The sequence below is a fragment of the Anomaloglossus baeobatrachus genome, chromosome 3 (assembly GCF_048569485.1).
Source record: "Anomaloglossus baeobatrachus isolate aAnoBae1 chromosome 3, aAnoBae1.hap1, whole genome shotgun sequence".
Lineage (NCBI taxonomy): Eukaryota > Metazoa > Chordata > Amphibia > Anura > Aromobatidae > Anomaloglossus > Anomaloglossus baeobatrachus.
In genome coordinates, this window is record NC_134355.1 from 671017357 (window position 1) to 671027225 (window position 9869).

A 9869-nucleotide genomic window follows, 5' to 3' on the forward strand; every position below is an offset into this window, starting at 1 on the left:
AGCCGGAAACCGGCCCCCTCTTACAGGTGGGCAATTGCCGCCTGAAGGACTCGCCTACCTAGGCTAGCCTCTGCCGAAGCATAGGCATGCACCTGATAGTGTTTTGTGAAGGTGTGCAGACTCGACCAGGTAGCCGCCTGACACACCTGCTGAGCCGTAGCCTGGTGCCGCAAAGCCCAGGACGCGCCTACGGCCCTGGTAGAATGGGCTTTAAGCCCTGAAGGAATCTGAAGCCCCGATGAACGGTAGGCTTCAAGAATCGGTTCCTTGATCCACCTAGCCAAGGTTGACTTGGAAGCCTGAGACCCCTTACGCTGGCCAGCGACAAGGACAAAGAGTGCATCCGAACGGCGCAGGGGCGCCGTGCGAGAAATGTAGATTCTGAGTGCTCTCACGAGGTCTAACAAGTGCAAATCCTTTTCACATTGGTGAACTGGATGAGGGCAAAAAGAAGGCAAGGACATATCCTGATTGAGATGAAAAGGGGATACCACCTTGGGGAGAAATTCCGGGACCGGACGCAGGACCACCTTATCCTGGTGAAAGACCAGGAAAGGGACTTTGCATGACAGCGCTGCTAGCTCAGACACTCTCCTAAGTGAAGTGACTGCCACTAGGAAGGCCACTTTCTGTGAAAGGCGAGATAGAGAGATCTCCCGCATCGGCTCGAAAGGTGGCTTCTGGAGAGCCGTCAGCACCTTGTTAAGATCCCAGGGTTCTAGCGGACGCTTGTAAGGTGGGACTATGTGGCAAACTCCCTGCAGGAACGTGCGGACCTGCGAGAGTCTGGCTAGACACTTTTGAAAAAACACTGAAAGCGCCGACACTTGTCCCTTGAGAGAGGCAAGAGACAAACCCTTGTCCAATCCTGATTGAAGAAAGGAAAGAAAAGTGGGCAATGCAAACGGCCAGGGAGCAAAACCCCTATCCAAGCACCAGGCTAAGAAGATCTTCCAAGTCCTGTGGTAGATCTTGGCGGACGTTGATTTCCTGGCCTGTCTCATGGTGGCAATGACATCTTGAGATAACCCTGATGACGCTAGGAGCCAAGACTCAATGGCCACACAGTCAGGTTGAGGGCCGCAGAATTCAGATGGAAAAATGGCCCTTGAGACAGCAAGTCTGGTCGGTCTGGGAGTGCCCACGGTTGCCCCACCGTGAGGTGCCACAGATCCGGGTACCACGACCTCCTCGGCCAATCTGGAGCGACGAGGATGGCGCGCCTGCAGTCGGACCTGATCTTGCGTAACACTCTGGGCAGTAGTGCCAGAGGGGGAAATACATAGGGTAGTCGAAACTGCGACCAGTCCTGAACTAACGCATCTGCCGCCAGCGCCCTGTGATCCTGAGACCGTGTCATGAATGCCGGGACTTTGTTGTTGTGCCGAGACGCCATTAGATCGACGTCCGGCGTTCCCCAGCGACAACAGATCTCTTGAAACACGTCCGGGTGAAGAGACCATTCCCCTGCGTCCATGCCCTGGCGACTGAGAAAGTCTGCTTCCCAGTTTTCTACGCCCGGGATGTGAACTGCGGAGATGGTGGAGGCTGTGGCTTCCGCCCACAGCAGAATCCGCCGAACTTCTTGGAATGCTTGACGACTGCGTGTGCCGCCTTGGTGGTTGATGTATGCGACTGCCGTGGCGTTGTCTGATTGTATTCGGATCTGTCTGCCCTCCAGCCACCGCTGGAACGCCTGTAGGGCTAGATACACTGCCCTTATCTCCAGAACATTGATCTGCAGGGCAGACTCCGGAGTCCAGGTTCCCTGAGCCCTGTGGTGGAGGAAGACCGCTCCCCACCCTGACAGGCTCGCGTCTGTCGTGACCACAGCCCAGGATGGGGGCAGGAAGGATTTTCCCTTCGACAAAGAAGTGGGAAGAAGCCACCACTGAAGGGAGGTTTTGGCTGCTCTTGACAGGGAAACATTCCTGTCTAGTGACGTCGACCTCTTGTCCCATTTGCGGAGAATGTCCCACTGAAGTGGACGCAGATGAAACTGCGCAAAGGGAACTGCTTCCATTGCTGCCACCATCTTCCCTAGGAAGTGCATAAGGCGTCTCAAAGAGTGTGACTGACCCTGAAGAAGAGATTGGACCCCTGTCTGTAGTGAACGCTGTTTGTCCAGCGGAAGCTTCACTATCGCTGACAGAGTATGAAACTCCATCCCGAGGTAAGTCAGGGATTGGGTCGGTGTCAATTTTGACTTTGGGAAATTGATGATCCACCCGAACCTCTGGAGAGTCTCCAGGGCAATGGTCAGGCTGTGCTGGCAAGCCACCCAGGAGGGTGCCTTGACTAGGAGATCGTCTAAGTAAGGGATCACCGAGTGGCCCTGAGAGTGTAGGACCACCACCACTGTTGCCATGATCTTGGTGAAGACCCGTGGAGCTGTCGCCAAGCCGAAAGGCAGTGCCACGAACTGAAGGTGTTCGTCCCCAATGGCGAAACGCAAGAAGCGTTGATGTTCGGGTGCGATCGGCACATGGAGATAAGCATCCTTGATGTCTATTGATGCTAGGAAGTCTCCTTGTGACATTGAGGCGATGACCGAGCGGAGAGATTCCATCCGAAACCTTCTGGTGCTGACATGCTTGTTGAGCAGTTTGAGGTCTAGAACGGGACGGAAAGATCCGTGCTTTTTTGGCACCACGAACAAGTTGGAGTAGAAGCCGTGACCATGTTCCTGAGGGGGAACGGGAATCACCACTCCTTCTGCCTTCAGAGCATTCACCGCCTGAAAAAGTGCAGCGGCTCGCCCTGGGGGCGGAGATGTTGTGAAGAAACGAGTTGGAGGACGAGAGCAGAACTCTATCCTGTAACCATGAGACAGAATGTCTCTCACCCATCGGTCTTGAACATGTGGCCACCAGGCGTCGCAAAAGCGGGAGAGCCTGCCACGGACTGAGGATGCAGTTTGGGGAGGCCGAGAGTCATGAAGAGGCCGCCTTGGTGGCGGAGCCTCCGGCGGTCTTTTTAGGCCGTGACTTAGACCGCCATGCAGAAGGGTTCCTCTGGCCCTTCTCCGACCTGTTTGACGTGGAGGAACGTGACTTTGCCGAAGGCCGAAAGGACTGAAACCTCGATTGAAACTTTCGCTGTTGGTTTGTTTTGTTTAGACTGGGGTAAGGACGAGTCCTTTCCCTTGGATTGTTTAATAATTTCGTCCAATTGCTCGCCAAACAAACGGTCGCCAGAAAATGGCAAACCGGTTAAGAATTTCTTGGAGGCAGAGTCTGCCTTCCATTCACGTAGCCACATGGCTCTGCGGACTGCCACCGAATTGGCGGATGCTACCGCTGAACGGCTCACCGAGTCCAGGACGGCGTTCATGGCGTAGGACGAAAAAGCCGACGCCTGAGAAGTCAGAGACACAACCTGCGGAGTAGCGGTGCGTGTGACCGCAGTAATCTCAGACAGACAAGCTGAGATAGCTTGGAGCGCCCACACTGCCGCGAATGCCGGAGCAAAAGATGCTCCTATGGCTTCATAGATGGATTTCATCATGAGCTCTATCTGCCTGTCAGTGGCATCCTTGAGCGATGAGCCATCTGCCACTGAAACCACAGATCTGGCCGCCAGCCTAGAGACTGGAGGATCCACTTTTGGACACTGAGCCCAACCCTTCACTACTTCTGGGGGGAAGGGATAACGTGTGTCATTAAGGCGCTTAGTAAAGCGCTTGTCCGGGTATGCTCTGTGCTTCTGGACAGCATCCCTGAAATTAGAGTGATCGACAAAGGCACTCCGTGTACGTTTGGGAAACCGAAACTGGTGTTTCTCCTGCTGTGAAGCCGCCTCCTCTACAGTTGGAGTTGGAGGAGAAATTTCTAGCACCTGGTTGATGGACGCTATAAGGTCATTTACTATGGCGTCCCCTTCAGGTGTATCTAGATTGAGAGCACCGTCAGGGTCTGAGCCCTGAGCTGCGCCTTCCTCTTCATCCTCTAGAGAGTCCTCATGCTGAGACCCTGAGCAGCGTGATGAAGTGGAGGAAGGTCCCCAGCGAGCCCGCTTCACCGGTCTGGGACTGCGGTCCGAGTCGGAGTCCTCACCGTGGGACCTATGTGTCACCTCAGGAGCAGATTGCTGCGCCAACTGATGGGGACCTGGGGAAGAAGAACGCACAGTGCCCTGCATCTGTGTTGTTGGTCTGGACTGCAAGGCTTCTAGTATCTTAGCAGACCATTTGTCCATAGACTGAGCCATGGACTGTGAAAGCGACTCAGACAGTTTGTCAGCCAAAACTGCAAACTCTGTCCCTGTCACCTGAACAGTGGGAACCGGTGTCTCTACCTGAGCCGGGGGTCCCACCAGTGCCTGAGGCTCCGGCTGAGTGAGTGTCACAGGGGCCGAGCATTGCACACAATGAGGGTAGGTGGAACCTGCAGGTAGCATAGCCGCACATGAGGTACAGGTTGCAAAATAAGCCTGTGCCTTGGTACCCTTGCTCTTTGCGGACGACATGTTGTTGTCCTCCAAGAGATAAGTAAGGGATCACCGTGATCACTGAGGGATATTATATAGCCTCAAGTTAACAGTACAGCCGAACTAGCAAATGTATACACACAAGATATATATATATATATACAGTTCGGCACTCTGGGGGGGTCCAACACCGGCAGACCGGTGTGGCTTACCAACCGCTCTGTGTGGCCACCAGATTCCCTGCCCCGGGTCTCCCTCAGCTGCAGCCAGAAGTTCTCCACCGCAGAATGTGCTGAAAAAATGGCTGACGGCGTTCTCAGAGGAGGAGGGAGGCGTGGGCGTAGTCACAAAAGTGCGGGAATCTGGTGCCCCAGCGTGAGTAGTGAGGGGGGCGGAGGACAGCTCAGTGTACTCCAGCCCTCACTGTCGGCGTCATACCGACCGTCCCGCCCTTTTCCCTGACTGGCAGGCCTGGGGGCGGGAGAATACTATACTAGGCCGCAAAAGCCGGGGACTAAAGTTAAAACCGCGGCCGGCCGGCAGTGCACGGTCGGCGCGGTAGTCCCGGACCCATAACCACGCCGCAGTCGCTGCAGCGTCTGGGCCCAAGGTGCTTTATGCGCCGTCCCAACGGGGACACAGAGTACCTGTGGATGCAGGGCCATGACGTCTCCTGTCCGGCAGATTCCCCCAGGGGCTGCGGAGGGAGACCGGTCCCAGTGTCTGGATGACCGGATAGGATCCCACTTCCCCAGAGCCCCTAAGGGATGGGGAAGGAAAGCGGCATGTGGCTCCAGCCTGTGTACCCGCAATGGGTACCTCAACCTTAACAACACCGCCGACCTGAGTGGGGTGAGAAGGGAGCATGCCGGGGGCCCCTTTATAGGGGCCCTCTTTTCTTCCATCCGATAAAGTCAGCAGCTGCTGCTGACTAAAAACGTGGAGCTTGCGTGAATGTGTGCCTCCTTCAACACAAAGCAAAAAACTGAGGGGCCCGTGATGCACGGGAGGGTGTATAGCAGAGGGGAGGGGTTACACTTTTTAAAGTGTAATTACTTTGTGTGGCCTCCAGAGGCAGAAGCTATACACCCAATTGTCTGGGTCTCCCAATGGAGCGACAAAGAAAAGGTCATAAAGGAAAGAGGGAAAAGGAAAAGAGCGCCAAAAAAGGAAAGCCGGGGGAAGGGGGGAGAGCGCCAAAAAAGGAAAGCCAGGGGAAGGGGGGAGAGCGCCAAAAAAGGAAAGCCAGGGAAAGGGTGGAGAAATGTTGTGAATGTCAGTTATGCTTTGGCTGCTGTGAGGCTCCCTCTTGTGGCCAGGAATGGTTTGGTCAGAGACCAGGTGTGTTGAGCAATGGGCGTTTCCATTGCTAACTCTCTGCCTATTTAAACCCTGGTCTGCTGGCAGGCTATGCCGGATATCAGCTGTTCCTTGTTCACCAGCCTGCTTCATCCTGCTCCAGACCACATCTATCTCAGATAAATGCTTTGCTCTTTATTTTGTTGCTTGGTTCTTTTGGCTCTTATCTGACTTTGTCATTTGCTGTGGTTATTGTTAGTTTATTTGCATGCAGGAATTTTCCCTCTCATTTGCTTAGCTGGGAAGCTCCCTACAGCTAAGTTTGGATTATAAGTCCATGTGTTTGTTTCTTCTTGAATTTGTAATGGTTCCTGCTTTCTGTTCATTGGTATGATAAGAGCGCCTGGTATAGGACGGAGTTCAGATCCAGTGATCTGAGAGCTTTTTTGTACTATCAGGTATTTGGATTTTTGCAGGATTTTTCTCTGGCCACCATCAGTCCCTTTCCTGTCCTATTTAGTCAGTGGGGCCTCACCTTTGCTAATCCTATCATCTGTGTATTGTGTTTTCCTATATCACCGCAGTCTTTGAATGTGGGGGGCTTGCTATTCTTTATTTTCTGAGGCAGAGAGTTATTCATCTTTCCTTCCTTTAGGATAGCTAGTTCTCCGGCTGGGTTCGCGGTGCACAGGATGTTAGTTCACCCCTCGGCTACTTCTAGTGTTGATGGTTAGTAAGGGGATGGCAGCCAGATTAGTTGCCAATGCTCTTGTCACCTTTTACCAATGATTTATGGTGGTCTTCCATGGTTCCGGATCATAACAGTACATCCGGCCATCAAATTTAAAGGGTACTCTTAAGAAGAAGAAAAAAAAAAAATAAAAAAAATAAGTTGCTAAAAAATTTTTTTTTTGGGGGGGTTTTCCTCTTCTTCTTTGGGTTCTGTGGATGATTTATTTTTTCTAGCATGGATGAATTGGGTGAGTGTGTTGCTCATCTTGATGCTAAGGTTCGTCATATAGAGTCTTGTCTTGCAGAGCCTAAGATTCCCTTTCCTGAATTTTTTTCGGGAGATAGGTCGAGGTTTTTGAGCTTCAAAAATAATTGTAAATTATTTTTTGACCTACGCCCTAAGTCCTCAGGGAATCCCGTACAGCAGGTTAAGATTGTCATCTCCTTGCTGCGTGGTGACCCTCAGGACTGGGCCTTCTCTTTAGTGTCTGATGATCCGATTCTCAGTGATGTGGACTCCTTTTTTCAGGCCTTGGGATTATTATATGACAAACCCAATATTGTGGACCAAGCAGAAAAGGCCTTGTTGTCCTTAACTCAGGGTTTGGACTCTGCAGAAACCTTGTGTCAGAAATTTCAAAAGTGGGCGGTCCTTACCAAATGGAATGATGACACGCTTGCTGCTCTTTTTCAGAAGGGTATTGCTGATACAGTGAAGGATGTAAGGGTGGGATTCCCCGTCCCTTCTGGTCTTGATGCCTCTTTGACCTTAGCCATTCAGATTGATAGGCGTTTACGTGAGCGCAGGAAGATACCTGATTTTGTGCCTGTGGAACAGCCTTTAGAGCCTATGGAGTGTGATAGGGTCCTTTCTAATGCTAGTCGGCAGGGGTTCAGACGGAAGAATAGACTGTGCTTCTATTGTGGAGACGCTTCTCATAACATCTCTGTCTGCCCTAAACGTGAAAGGAGATTGGCTACTTCTGTTTCTGTGGGTTCTTTGCAACCAAAGTTTCTTTTGTCTGTCACATTGATTTGCCATTGTCATCCTTTTCTGCATTGGCATTTGTGGACTCAGGGGCAGTGCTCAATTTGACGGATTTTGGGTTTGCTAAGGATTGTAGTTTCCCCATGGTTCCTTTGCAAACTCCTATTCCTTTAAGGGGCATTGATGCTACACCTTTGGCAGAAAGTAAACCCCAATTTTGGACCCAGGTGCCTATGAGAGTTGCACCAGCGCATCAGGAAACTTGTACATTTTTAGTATTGCATAATCTACAGGATACCTTGGTACTGGGATTTCTGTGGTTGCAGACCCATAATCCGGTTCTTGACTGGAGATCCTTGTCGGTAGCTAGTTGGGGTTGTCAAGGTTTGCATCAGGACCTTTCCGTGTCGTCCACGTCTGCTCAGGCAGTTGATGTTCCGGCCTTCTTGTCTGATTTCCGTGATGTATTTAATGACCAGGAATCTGATTCTCTGCCCCCACACAGGGACTGTGACTGTGCCATTGAGTTGGTGCCCGGTTGTAAATTTCCCAAGGGGCAGATTTTCAACTTGTCTGTGCCCGAACATGATGCCATGCGGTCATACATCAGGAAATCATTGGAGAAGGGGCACATTCGGCCCTCTTTTTCGCCTTTGGGTGCTGGCTTTTTCTTTGTTGCTAAGAAAGCTGGGTCGTTGAGACCTAGTATTGATTACCGTCTTCTTAATAAAATTACGGTCAAATATCAGTACCCTTTGCCTCTGATGTCTGATCTTTTCTCTAGAGTGAAGAGCGCCAAATGGTTTACGAAACTGGATCTCAAGGGTGCGTATAATCTCATCCGTATTAAGGAGGGTGATGAATGGAAGACGGCTTTTAATACTCCTGAGGGGCATTTTGAGTACATAGTGATGCCTTTTGGGCTTACTAATGCCCCCTTCGTCTTCCAGGCCTTCATGAATGATATTTTTCAGGACCTTATTGGTAAATTTTTGATTGTCTTTTTGGATGACATCTTGATTTTTTCTGATGATTGGGACCCTCACGTTGGGCAGGTACGGGCTGTTTTTCAGATACTTAAGGATAATGCACTGCACGTTAAGGGGTCAAAGTGCCTCTTTGGGGTTCAAAGGATTTCCTTTTGGGCTTCATCTTGTCTCCCTCCGCTATCGAAATGGACCCGGTTAAGGTTCAGGCTATATACAACTGGGTGCAACCAACTTCTCTAAAATCCCTGCAGCGGTTTTTGGGGTTTGCTAATTTTTACCGTAAATTTATAGCCAATTTCTCTGCCATTGTCAAACCTCTTGACAGATTTGACCAAGAAGGGAGCTGATGCTGAGCATTGGACCCCAAAGGCGATTGTGGCCTTCCAGGAGCTTAAAAGGCGATTCACTTCTGCCCCAGTCCTGCAGCAATCTCATGCGTCTCGCCCATTTCAGGTTGAGATCGATGCCTCAGATCGGAGCAGGAGCTGTTCTGTCTCAACGAGACGCTACTTCGGGTAAACTTAAGCCCTGTGCCTTTTTCTCTCGGACGTTTTCTCCTTCTGAACGGAATTATGTGGGGAACCGGGAATTATTAGCTATGAAGTGGGCATCTGAAGAGTAGAGACATTGGTTGGAGGGGGCTAGGCATCAAGTTGTGGTGCTTATGGACCACAAGAATCTTACCTATCTGGAATCTGCCAAGAGGTTGAATCCTCGGCAGGCCAGGTGGGCTTTGTTTTTGACCCGTCTCTTTTTTGCCAGGCACCAAGAATGTTAAGGCCGATGCCCTTTCCAGGAGTTTCTGTGCTGACTCTTTGGAGGTTGTCGAGCAGTCTACTATCCTGAAGGATGATGTAGTTCTCTCTGCCATTTCGCCTGATCTGCAGTTGGCACTGGCGGAATTTCAGGGGGGATAAACCTGAGAGATGTCCTGCGGGGAAATTGTTTGTCCCGGACCAATGGAGAAACCGTTGTCTCTGAGGTTCATTGTTCTGGTTTGGCGGGTCATCCTGGCATTTTTGGTACTCTGGATCTTGTGAGCCACTCTTTTTGGTGGCCGTCCCTGTTCCGGGATGTCCGTAGTTTTGTGCAGTCGTGTGGAGTTTGTTCTAGGTCCAAGTCCTGTTGTTCACGTTCTAGTGGGCTGTTATTGCCTTTGCCGGTACCTAAGAGACCTTGGATGCACATCTCTATGGATTTTATTTCAGAGCTTCCCGTCTCTCAAATAATGACTGTGATTTGGGTGATCTGTGATAGATTTTCCAAGATGGTCCACTTGGTTCCCCTAAGTTGCAGTCTTCATCAGAGTTGGTGCCTTTGTTTTTCCAACATGTTCGTTTGCATGGTATTCCCGAAAACATTGTTTCTGACAGAGGGGTGCAGTTTGTATCCAGATATTGGAGGATTTTTTGTTCCAACTTGGGTGTTCAGCT